This window comes from Tenrec ecaudatus, chromosome 12 (assembly GCF_050624435.1).
Source record: "Tenrec ecaudatus isolate mTenEca1 chromosome 12, mTenEca1.hap1, whole genome shotgun sequence".
NCBI classification, from domain to species: domain Eukaryota; kingdom Metazoa; phylum Chordata; class Mammalia; order Afrosoricida; family Tenrecidae; genus Tenrec; species Tenrec ecaudatus.
In genome coordinates, this window is record NC_134541.1 from 5,219,725 (window position 1) to 5,231,875 (window position 12,151).

The following is a 12,151-nucleotide window of genomic DNA, read 5'->3' on the forward strand; positions in this document are numbered from 1 at the left end:
GCATCGTGTCTGGAAGAATGGAGGGCAAGGGAAAAGAAGAAGGTCCTCAACCAGCTGGACTGACACTGTGGTGCTCAGTGGGCTCAGCACAGCAACAAGTGTGAAGGCGGCACAGGCCCATGCCGAGTTTTGTTCCGTTGTGCGTAGGGTCGCTATGGGTCAGAGCCAACTGAACATGAGCCAAGGTCGCCTGGCAGTGGCTTTGACTTGCGCTGTGTGCTCTGCACCAGGCCTGGGGCCGCAGGGATGCCCGGGCCCTCAACTTACCCGCATGGGACGTTGATCCATAAGACATAACTCAGCAAGTCTGTCTGGAGCCTACACTCAGGACAGCCACAGATCAGGTGCTGTGACCGAACAGGGCACTTTAGCTGCCAGGGTGGTTCGCCCCACTGGTCCCTCTGAGGGGCCACTGTGGGCAGACGACTGCCCCAAGTTCCTCCACATTGGTGCCCGGTCAGTGCTCAGGTTCCTGGGCTGTGGGTGGGCCCAGCAGGGAGAAGCTGCTTCCAGTTTGGTCCCTGCCTCCTTCCACAGACACTTATCACAAGGGGAAAGAACCCACTGCAGAGTTAATGGAACCCAGAAAAAGTGAAGACTCCGGGCATTGGGTCAGAAATTTGGTTCAAGCCACGGACAGGAACAAAGCATTAAACCAAGGGAGGTCCCTCCCACGACCTGGACACCATCAGTCCTGGCACCACATCCCCCACTGTGCCTGGGTCACCTCACCTAGCCAAGCACCCGAGGGACTTAGACCTGCCTTCCTCTCTCTGCCCTCCTCCAAGTGGACTGGCTGCACCACCAAGCTGTGCTTCCGGGAAGAAGGAAGGGGAGGGTCCAGGGGGAGGGTCCAGGGGGAAGGGTAGGCACCGGGAACAGGGCCCCACAGCAAAGATCGATGGAGCAGCAAGGCAGGAGGGAATAAAGATTTCCTTTCTGGTAGTTGGTTCAGCTCCAGCCTTCCTGCATCCATCAAGAACCTTCCCTACTTCCACGGGGTGCGCCCAGTCTAGACACCCCCGCCCCACCTCCCAACCCAGGGCCCACCAGCGGTTAGTGAAGTCTGATCCTAACCTACGCGTCCCCACCCCCCGGACCCGTCACCCAGGGAGAAGACGCCCAGGGCTTCACGTCCTTCCTCTCCCCCCTGCCTGCCCACCCCCCAGGCACCAGCATCCTCCGCCCCCAGTCACCCTCGCCTCCTGCCCGCCCTCGGCGGGCACACACATGCTTCCTCTGCCCTTGGTGCACCCTGGGGACGCTGAAGGTTGCTTTTAAGGGTGTGCTTAAATGTCGGCAACTGGAAGGGGACGCTGAGGGCTGCTTACACCACCCCGCTTCCCCCCCCCCGCCGCTTCCCCCCTCTCCCAGACACCCCCCTGTCTCCACCTCCCCTGCTTGTTTAAAGCCCCCTGCTGCAAGGTGGGCGCCCAGAAAACCAGCGGATGTTTGTTGAGTGAAGGCGGGATAGCGCCCTTCCCCCACCTCCCTGCAGCGCCCTCGGAAAACCCCCTTTTACTTGTGGCCTTGATGGGTGCCCCCACCCCCACCCCCAGGCCAGGGAAGGTGCTGCTGCTGTCTCGTGGTCTTGAGAAAGCTGGGTGCCTTTGTCAAGCCTCAGTTGTCCCTTCCATAGCATACCACCACCTCTGTTTGCTCCCTGCCCCTAACCTGTGGAAACTGACCTCTTCCCACATCTCCCCAGTTTGAGAACCCGGACAAGCACGTGTTCACCGCAGGATTCTGGGGCCTAGGATGAGGACATGGGTTCCAAAGTGGAGGAGCTTCTGGGGTCGGGGAAAAGGAGGGGCAACGTACATATCAGGAACTTAAAAAGCAATGTTCAAATCTGGTCATCTGTCCCTTTATTCCTTTGTCCCTAAGGTCCCCTTGGTTTCTGGGTCACCAGCCTCTCCGTCCATCAGGCCACCGAGTCCCTCCTGAGAACCAGCCATTCCCCTGAGCCCTACTCCTGAGGTGCCTGGCCAGCTTCTACCAGCCCAGGGAGCCCACGGAAGGACCAGTGTCCATCAGCAAGGAGCCTGGCCGTCCGTGGTGCAACACTGGAGAAGTGGGCAGTTCACACCCAGCCAGCAGTCCACAGGAGAAGGGCTCTGGCCATCTGCAGCCACAGAAGACAGCCAAGAGAACCCGATGGGACAGCGCCACCGGTCACACGGCAACTAGGAGTCTAAACCACCACCACATCCAGCACAGCAAACAGCATCAGAAAGACAGCGGGGTCCCCGGCTGCTACAGACTGCTCACTGAGCTGGGCTGTTACCCGAAAGTTGGAGGATAATGTCCACCTTGACAGAAAGGCCTGGGCACTTACTTTAAAAAACTCAGCCAGTGACCTGGGGTCGCTAAGGGTCAGAATCAACTTAGTCCTGGACAGCTGACTAAACGGAAGCAATGTGGATAACACATTGACATGGCCTTTTCCCAGGGAAGTCCTGGGGAAGGTGTGGAGCAGCAGCTGGGACAGGAACAAGGCAGGTCTCGGGGACTGGCAGGAGGTGGAGGTCAGCCCAGGACCACACGAAGGGCAGAGGAGGCGGGCAGCAAAGGCCGAGAGGCAGAACTATGGGGGCACTGATTGGGCAGACCTGATAGGACAGGGAGTCAGGGGTTGGGCTGCTAACCTCAAGGTTAGCTGTTCAAATCCTTCAGCCCCTCACAGGGGAAAGATTAGACTGAATGCTTCCATAAAGGTTTAGTCTTGGGCGCTGTGGGTTAGACTTGGCTGATGACAATGGGTTTTGTGGGCCGGGCAGTTATGGGGAGACCCCCTTACACTCCTCTAGCAACAAGGCTTGGTTGTCTCAAGGGTCTGCTGTAGGCCAGGCCTCCGGGCAGGGGGACTTACAAACATTAGTTGCTAACTGCAAACACCCAGGCTGAAACGTGTGCTGAAAGGATCCAGCCCCCACACCTTTCCTGATTTCAACCCACGCAGTATCCTCCTGTCCCGGTCCAAGGACTGCCTCTCAGTCCACGTACAGGCTCCACGTGAGCGCAAAGAGGGGTTCTGGAATCCCCTCTCTTCACACAGGGGTCGATAGTGTCACGGTCCACACATTCCTCGTTCAGCCAAGACCCATCCCCTGTGAGGTCAGTCACGATCTCTCCTGCCACATCCTCTTCTCCATCCGGCTTGAATTTCTGCCAGTTCCTCACTGGCGTACTGCTCCGACCATTTTCTGAGGTTCAACCTTTACCGAGATGATGAATGATATTGTTTGATAACTTCTGCCTTCTGTTGAGTCTCCTTTCTTTGGAGTGGGCACAGGTATGGTTCTCTTGCGGTTGGTTGGCCAGGTAGCTGCCTTCCAAGTTCCTTGGCATAGAAGCGTGAGCACTTTCAGTGTTGCACTTGTCTGCTGACACATCTCTACTGCTACGCCATCAATTCCTCAAGCCATGTTTTGATTTGGGTTTTTCCCTCCCAGGGCATCTTGGATTTTTCCTTTGAATCCTTCAGCTCTCAGTCATACGCTACCTTCTGAGACGACTGAGCGTCGATCACTTCTTTTTGAGACTGGGGCTGTATATTCTTTCTCTCCTTTCATGCATCATTCGGTTCTCTGTCCACGTTGTTGTTGTTGTGTGCTGTCAGGTTGATTCGGCCTCCTAGCTAGCAACCCTCTGTACCACAAAAGAAACAACTGCCCGGTCCCATGCCTCCTCGCCATGGTCAGGCTGCAGCATCGGCTCCGTCTCTGCTTCGCCAGGCACGATACCCTTCTCTTGGGCGTAGACGCTCCTGGGGGCATGTCCAAAGTCTGTGAGCCAAGACCTCACCATCCGCACTCCCAAAGAGAGCACGCTGTGTTTGGCAGCCCAGTCGTCTTCACCAGCACCGTCATTCGCCTGCGCCTATCCTCCTCCAATCTGCCTCATCCATGGTCCATCTTTCACATGCCCGTGACGTGCTGGAAAATGCCAGGAGCACCGTAGTCCTCACAGTGATGGCCCTGTTCTCCAACACCTCCCAGAGTCCTGTGCGGCAGACTTGCCGGACGCAGGGTGCCCTTTGACTTGCCAACTCGTGAGCATGGGCTGTACAGCCAAGTGAAATGGAATCCTGGGTGCCCCATCTTCCTCCATCTTACCACGATGGTGTCTGTTGGCCCTGGGCAAGGAGTCTTGCTTTCTTTACACTGAGAGAGGGGTCCTGGTCTCCAAGTGTGGTCAGCACTGGCCTGCTGCCTGCGAGATCCATGGTGCGAGCCCCTCAGATGGTAAACACACAGGTAAAGACCAAGGAAGACCTTATGCTCCTGGAAAGATGTGCCATCTCAGAGGCCCTATAGAGCAGCGGTTCTCAACCTGTGGGTCGAGACCCCCTTTGGGAAAGGGGTTGAAGGACCCTTTGACAGTGATGAAGTGGCAACGAAAATAATTTTATGGTTGGGGGGTCACCACCACATGAGTTGCTGTGTGAAAGGGGCGGGGCATGAGGAGGGTTGAGGGGATCACAATGGGTCCATACGCAAAGCCAAGTTTCAAGCCAATCATCAAATTTCAGCATTTACACTAGCACGTTCACAGGGTTGAGTTCCTCTCCCTTCCTTCAGCTGGGGTTTAGTTACCTCAGTGCTAACCACCTGTGCCAGGCTCCCATCTCCACTGCTGTGCCTTCTGGGCAATCCCGCAGACCCCTTTTAGCATATCCAATCAAGCAAAGGGGAGGGTAGGCTTACAAGCTCTCTCTAATTATATCTGATGTCCATCACACATCTTATAATACCAGGTGGGAGAAACAGCCAATATCCATAATGCTGTCAGGTAAACCTGTAACCAACCCTTAGCCCTTTGAATAACCCCACATTTGATCTTCTCTTCCCTACCCTGGACTGTCTACACTTACATGGCCATGGCCTTCAGCCTGCAGCTGGGTAGGGATGCAGCAGGCCCCGGATGGAACCCCTAGTAATCACCTTGAGAAACCAGCCTAGCTTCTGCCCCAGGCCACTTCAGCAGCACCTTCTCTGCCCTCAGCTGCAACCTGTAATTTTGAACATTTCTTTCATCCTTATGAGTGACAACAGCCAAAGTAACTGAGAATCAAAAGCTGTGCCCCTTTCAGTCTCTCTCTAGCCAAAGCCCAGGCTTTCATGAGCCTGCCACCATTGCAGCAACCCCCGCCACCCCACCCCCCATAGTAGTGTCTCTGTCTCCCACCGCACGCTCTGCCTTTCAGCTGGCTCCACAATTCACGGCAGTGGTCACACACAACTCACAGACAATGTCCACGATTATGGGGTTTATTAGAAACATCAACAGCTGACAGTTCAGGGGAGAAATACTCAGGGGACAGTGTCTTCTTTCCATGCCCACAGATAGGTTTCTCTCTGACCTGTGCCCTGCTCAGGGCGAAATCACAAAATTCTTTTACCGATGCCCATAAATGCCCCCAAATGTGCCACTCTGCTGTAAGCCTTAACTCAAAGGCACTCGGTTCTGGTTCCATGGGTCAGCAAACCCAACTCTCCCAATTAAGTGCCCAGAGGCACCCTACTCCACAAGCCAGCCTCCTGCCTGGAAGCTTTACTTTCTCTGTCGGCTGGGAAGTCCACAGTTTGTCTCATGTTCTGACTGCTGGTTGTGCTGTAACTGCTCCTCCTGGAACAAGGGGGTTCAATGCACAAAGATCTCAGAATCAAGGACCTTTTGCAGCTAGTCACTAGCAGCTAGTGAGATCCTTCCTCCTTCTGAGATGACTGATTTTATCCCATGAATCCCATTAACAATCACTCACAGCTGAATCCTTTAATCCCTATGTGGCAGTTATATAATCTACTGTCAACTTGAGGAAGGGGTGGAGTCTAGCCTCTGAACCAGGTCATAGCCTGATGACCTCCTTCGGAGACACGATGGAGATAAATAGCTCACTGGAGGCCAGACACACTCTCTGTTACACATTCCTGTTGACAAGCCACATGGAGACACACTGTTGGAGCCAGAGCTCTGGAGCTGGAGGAGCAACATGGAGACCCATGCCAGCGCTGAGATGCTTCTACCACCACTGGATCCACAAGACTTTCCATCCACTGACCTGTGATCTTCCTGTATTTGGAATCATTGCATGTGTTGCGTGAGTCTGAAGAGGAATTTACAGACTGGTATCAGACATATGAGCTAATATTGGACTTATGGACTTGATCTAGACTGCACTGGGATGCTTTCTCAATATACGATTACTCTTTGATATAAAGTTCTTTCCTGTATACATGTGAGTCTCCCTGGGTTTGTTTCTCTAGTCTACCCAGACTAGCACACCCTAGGTTCCCAAATCTATGTGACCAACCACCCCGTTTTCAGAAAAAAATTACTCAGAGCCCCCTGGAAATTTATTATTATTATTATTTATTACCTATGGCCCATAACCTGGGATAAAGTATACTGCTTTGCAGCACCTCCAGATCATTCCAGTACCCACAGATATTACTCAGTTTGGGAAACACTGATTTAACCCAGCCTACATTTCGCCCACATTCTTACCCAGACTCCTCAGGGAAAAGGAGATTTGGGGAGTCACAAAGGCTATGGTAGGAGAGCCTTATTGAGAATCCACAGCATTCAACGAGTAGGTCAGTTTATTGAAGTCTTTCCATTGGTGTCCCGTCAACCCCTGCATGAAGACTTGGTTTTCCCATTCTCACTCCCATTTCCCATTCCCAAGCAATTCCCAGTCCCGTCAGAGTACCTTAGGGTTTCTTCCTCCCAAGCCTTCGGCTCTTGGTCGTATGCTACCTCCTAAGATGGTTGAACACCGAGCAATTCTGTTTCGTACAGTGACTGTGTGTATTCCTTCCATCTTGCTTTGATGCATCCTGTGTCATTCAATATTTCTGCTCATAGAATCCTTCATTATTGGAACTCAAGTCTTCAATGTCCATTGAAGAGACAATAAATCCAATAACTTACTGCACTTGGCAGATTTGCTCCAAAAGATCTCTCTAACCTGCTCCCAAACAAAGACGTCACCTTGAGGATTATGGTGCACTTGACCTGAGCCTTCGTATGTTCAGTCCCCTCGTGGGTCTGCAAAGATTGGCCAGTGAATAAGGAAAAGGGAAGAACTAGTGATTTGAATTGTGGTGTTGAGGGGTATTGGATGTACCGTGGGCTGTCAGCAGAACCACCAAGCTGTCTTGGGAGATATGACAGAATGCTCCCTCTAAGGAACCGGTGAGGCTTCATTTCATGTACTAACTTTGAACTTGTCAGAGGGACACGTCCTTGGAGGAGGCCATCATGCTTGGTAAAACAGGGGTCAGCCAAAAAGGGGGGCAGCCATTTCATGAGACGCACTGACAATGTACGAGAATGGTGGAGAGAGAGAGCAGACAGGCTCTGATTCTGCTGTCTCTAGGGTCACTCGAGGTGGAGTCAGGTGGACGGCACTAACCACAGCCTCACCACCATACAGTCTGGTTTCACGAGGTGAGAGACGGGGCTCCAAGGTTAGGTGGCGTTTCAGAGGCCATCGAGGTAAGTCAATCGGCTGGTCTTCCCACGGTAAGAGATGTGGAAATTGGACCAGAGCACGGCCATCTCAGGGTGATAGTTTGGGCTGGTGGTGACTCTTCCCTCCCTCCAGCTTCTCCTGAGTTGGAAAAGGTGCAGGGAAAGGCCCCAATGGGCCTCCAAGGATCCCAGACCCTTCTCTAAGCAGTGTTGTTAAAAGCACGGAAACAAAATGCTTCCACTTTGATCGACAGTTCCAGCACAGAATCCTGAGCCAAAGGGGCAACCAGCAAAATGGGATATCAAGCCCTCCCGGGGTCCAGATTTGCGGGAGCCAACGAAGCTGCATGAACCCCTGGAACCACTGCCCCCAGACCAAATCCAAACCATCAACCCCAACTCAAACCCCCTACCCCCTGCAGTCCTCTTTCAGCCTAACGCTCGCTTAGCTGGGCCAGTAGAGTGCCTGCCTTGAGCAGCCCGATCTTAGAGAGCTGTGGGGTAGACGGCACGTGGAGCCCAGGGCATCCTGGTGGCTTACATGTAAGCGAGGTGACTGGTTTGAGCCTTCCACTCGCTCTGAGGCTGTCTGCTCCCGAAAAGAGTCAAGAGTCTCAGGAACCCATTGGGGTAGTATGCTCTGCCCTGCGGGGTCACATGAACAACTGCACCCCAAATAAAATTATTAATGGAAAAAAGATGAACCCTTGAAGCTTGAAAGCTTGGATGGGACGGATGTGAGGGACCCCAACGTGTCGGAGCTCTGAGGGGAAGATGATGTTGCTCTGTAAATGTCCGCGAGGACACGTCACAGTAAAGTCGTGTGATATTTATATCTCTAACATACATGGGAACCCTAAGGGGCCGTGAGTGTCGGCGAAGGGGGAGGGGCACTCAGACTAGGCGGCTGAGGCAGGGCGGCCCAGCGAGAGGAACGACGGCCTGTCCATGCAGGGTACACACAGAGACCGTGGGACTTGTGTGGGGTTTGCCGTCTTCATGCTCAAGCACCACCACAACCAAAGAAAGTTAAATAAAAACACAAAGGGTCTCCCAAACGCTCATGAAAAGGGTTACTCGCCCCTCCTCCCCGCAACACCACCACCACCTCTGGAAGCCCCTTGTAAAGGACCGTCTGACTTGCCAAGGCAGGCGGACACAGCCCACTGGATCCTAGAGACCCACCGAGTTTCTTCAGGGGAGGGGGGCCGGGGGGCGGGGTGGGAGCCCCTCCGGGAGCAAGAGCAGGGTGTGGGGGCGCCTGTGACGCCTGAACTGAGGTTTGGCATCTAGGAGTCTCCCTCTGGAGCAGGGCGAGGCTGGCAGGCTCCTAGGTGCTGTTGCAGTTGCTGAGGGGCGTGTGGGGGTAGGAGCTCAGTTTGGAAGCATTGGCGGGCCGGGCATCCAGAGAAAGCCATGGCTTTCTGCTCCTGGAAAGAGTTGCTGTTTGGAGACCCGCAGAGCCAGTCCTTCCCTGTCCTGTAGGGTGACCATACTGGATGGGAGTGAGAGGGTGCTGCTATTACGACTGTGGGGTGGGGTTCGCAGCCCCTGCTCCATGGAGCTGGTCCCATCGGTCGTTGGTGACTTCCATTTTCCTGACCTCTGAAGGCTGCAAGTGGGCTGGGGGTGGGGATGATGGGGCTTGGGGGGGGCAGTCTGTGGACTCCAGGTCAGAACCCTTTCCTGTACATTTCCCACTGCTGCTGTGACAAGTGACCACACACAGAGTGGCTTGGACAACTCCTTTGTTAGCCTACAGTTTCCAGCGGTCCGAGATCCAACCCGAGGCCGCCCTGGGCCCAACCCTAGGGGTTGGGGAGGCCTCAAGTCCCACCCCCACCCCCACTGCTGGGGGCTGCAGGGGAGGGTTCCTTCGGTGGCCTTCACCTTTGAGTCAGTTTGGACTCCTGGAGACCCCGGTGTGTCTGTAGAACGGCCCTGCACAGGGTTGCTCAGGGCTAGGTGTTCAGAGTCGATGGATCCCCAGGCCCTTCCTCCGTGCCACCTTGGGGCAGGCTCAAACTGCTATGAGCCACCACCTAGGGTCCCTGGATGGTAGTGAGTGGGGCACAGTCTGCACGACCCCCCAGGGGGATGAGAAACAGCAGGTTGGAGGAAGGAGCTTCCCAGAGCTGCCGGGAAGGTGCTGAGGGACACAGGCCCAGGGGAGGCTGGGATGGTTCCTTCTTTGGACTTTTCTATTTTGCCCCTCCACTCTTTGTACCCCACCCCACCCATCCCTCCCTGGGGGAGGGTCGGGGAAGAAGAACCCATGCCAGTTTTTGAAGGGGCCCAATTAATGTTTTAAGCAACTGGTTTTTCTTGTTTGCTTTGGAACCAGAGGTAAGATGTCTGAATCTATGGACATGGGACTTGAAATACGCTTAGAGGCTCCAGGCCATGGTTGGTGCTGCTCATGTTTGCCCTGTGGGGACATGTCAACTGTCCTGATTAAAAGAACAAACAAAAACTCAAAACACACAAAAAAGCTCTTAACCCGCTGGCGTCTCATGCTTCTCCCGCCTCCGTCTGCTTAGCGGTCGGGTGGCAGTTGTCATGCACCCAGGACGCCCTCCGGCTTACAGCGCTGCATGTCACCTGTGGGTCTTGGCCTCACGATGTTGTCTCCAAGACAGGGATTAGACTCCCTGGGCCTGTCGGCCCCGGCGGCCCCAGATTCACAGAAATACCTTCCAGGCCTGAAAGAAAAAGGAATTAAGAGTCACGGATTCAAACACCTTCGTTCCATGAGATGTCTGCGTGACGTGTCACCCTGGGGTGCAGTGGCCACAGGACCCAGCCACTAACCCAGATGCCAGCCGTCTGACCACAGAAGGAAAACAGGGCAGTCTGCTCTCCGAAACCCCTAGAGGGCCGATGTTGGGGGAGGGGTGTCTGTTTTATAGCCAGGTTACAAAAAGTATAAAGAAATAAGTGAGGTTAATTTTAATGTTATCATCCAAACGGTGATAATTTCAGCATATGAGAGCAGTTTCACTCCGTGGGATGTTTACATTTGGGGGGCACTAAGTCTTTGAAATCCACCGTGCATTTTACACTCACTGCCCGCCTCATTTCAGGAGGGCTCCCGTTCCAGTGCTCAAGAGCCACTGGTGGCTGTCGCTCTGAGTCACAGGGGCTAGCCCAACAGTGGCCCAAACCCACTGTGAGTTGATTCCAACTCAGAGCAGCCCGGCAGGCAGAGAAGCACTCTGCCCATAGGGCTTCTGAGGCCCAAGCCTTTCTTGGAGCAGTTGGTGGGTTAGAACCTCCAACCTTTCAGTTAGCAGCCGATCTCTTTTCACCACTGCACCTCTTGGGCTCCTTCACACAGGACTCGGGGCTGCAGGACAGAGCAGGGCCAGAGCCTGCAAAGACCCTAAAGCTGGCCTCCCAGTGGCCCTGGTTGCCACCAGGCCCCATTCAGAAAAGATTTGAACTCCTTGCTCTTTCCTTGAGGAGGTGAAGTACTCTGCTGCGAACCAAAAGGCCAGCAGTTCAAACCCCCCTCAAGGCTCCGCGGGAGAACGACCCAGCTGTCCGTGCCGAAACGCTATGGGGCAGTCCTCCTGTAGCCCATAGAGATGCTGAGTCAGAATCAACTCAGCGGTGCATGGCGTCTTCCCCTTCCACATCAGGACTCCCCTCAGCCAGCTCCTGCCACTGAGCCCACACTGACGCATTTCGGTGCTGTAGGGCAGACAGGGCGGAACTGCCCCGGTGGGTTTCTGAGCCTGCAACTCTTCACAGGAATACAAAACCTCATCTCTCTCCTGTGGTATTGAACTGCTGACCTGGAGATCATCAGCTCAATGAGTAATCCACTTTGTCACCAGGGACTGATCCGGCTAAAGGGGAGCCCACCTGAATCCCATCATCCACGGGCTTCTATTGCTGACAAAGAAACCAATGAGGACTTTAAATCTCCGGCATATTGTTCCCGTTTGCATTTTGTGAGCATGAACTTTCCAAGTCCCTTAGAAACGGAGGGGGTCCAGTCCCGTAGTAAAGGCAGAACTGTCTCAAGTTTAGCATTGGACGTGACAAGAACCTGGGCAGGTGGGGGTGGGGTCGCTGGCGCCACCTGCTGGCTGGGCTGAAACACTGCGGCCCCCCAGGGAAGCCTCAGGGAAGCCCCTCAATGTAGAGGCACTTTGTCACTGCCTCGGACATCGATGACCCACCTGGCATACAATGGCAGCTCCTTCTGGGGCATTCTTCCGGACCAGCCACCTCGGGCTTTCCCTCTGAATGCCCACGGAGCATCATTTACCACCCGAACTCACTGCCCTTGAGTTGGTTCAACCCGTAGGCACACTACAGGACAGGGTGGACCTGCCCTCGTGGTTTCCAAGACTGGGAATCTTCACGGGGGCACTGCTGGCCGTGCCGCCCAACACGTAACCACTGAGCCATCCAGGGCTTTCTGTCACTTACCACAGGAGCATTCATTCATTCATTCATTCATTCATTCGATCTTCCTTCCCTTCATTGTTTGAAATGAACTTGTTTGTCAAGACTTCAACTCCATTTCAGTTTTGCTTTTCCTCCTTTTAATTTTTTTTTTAGTCACTCTTTAACTTGTGTTTGAGGGACAAGGAATCAGGAGGGTTTATTTTTATCTTTATATTTAAAGAAACATACTCGCTTTTTCCCCTTTTGGGGCCAT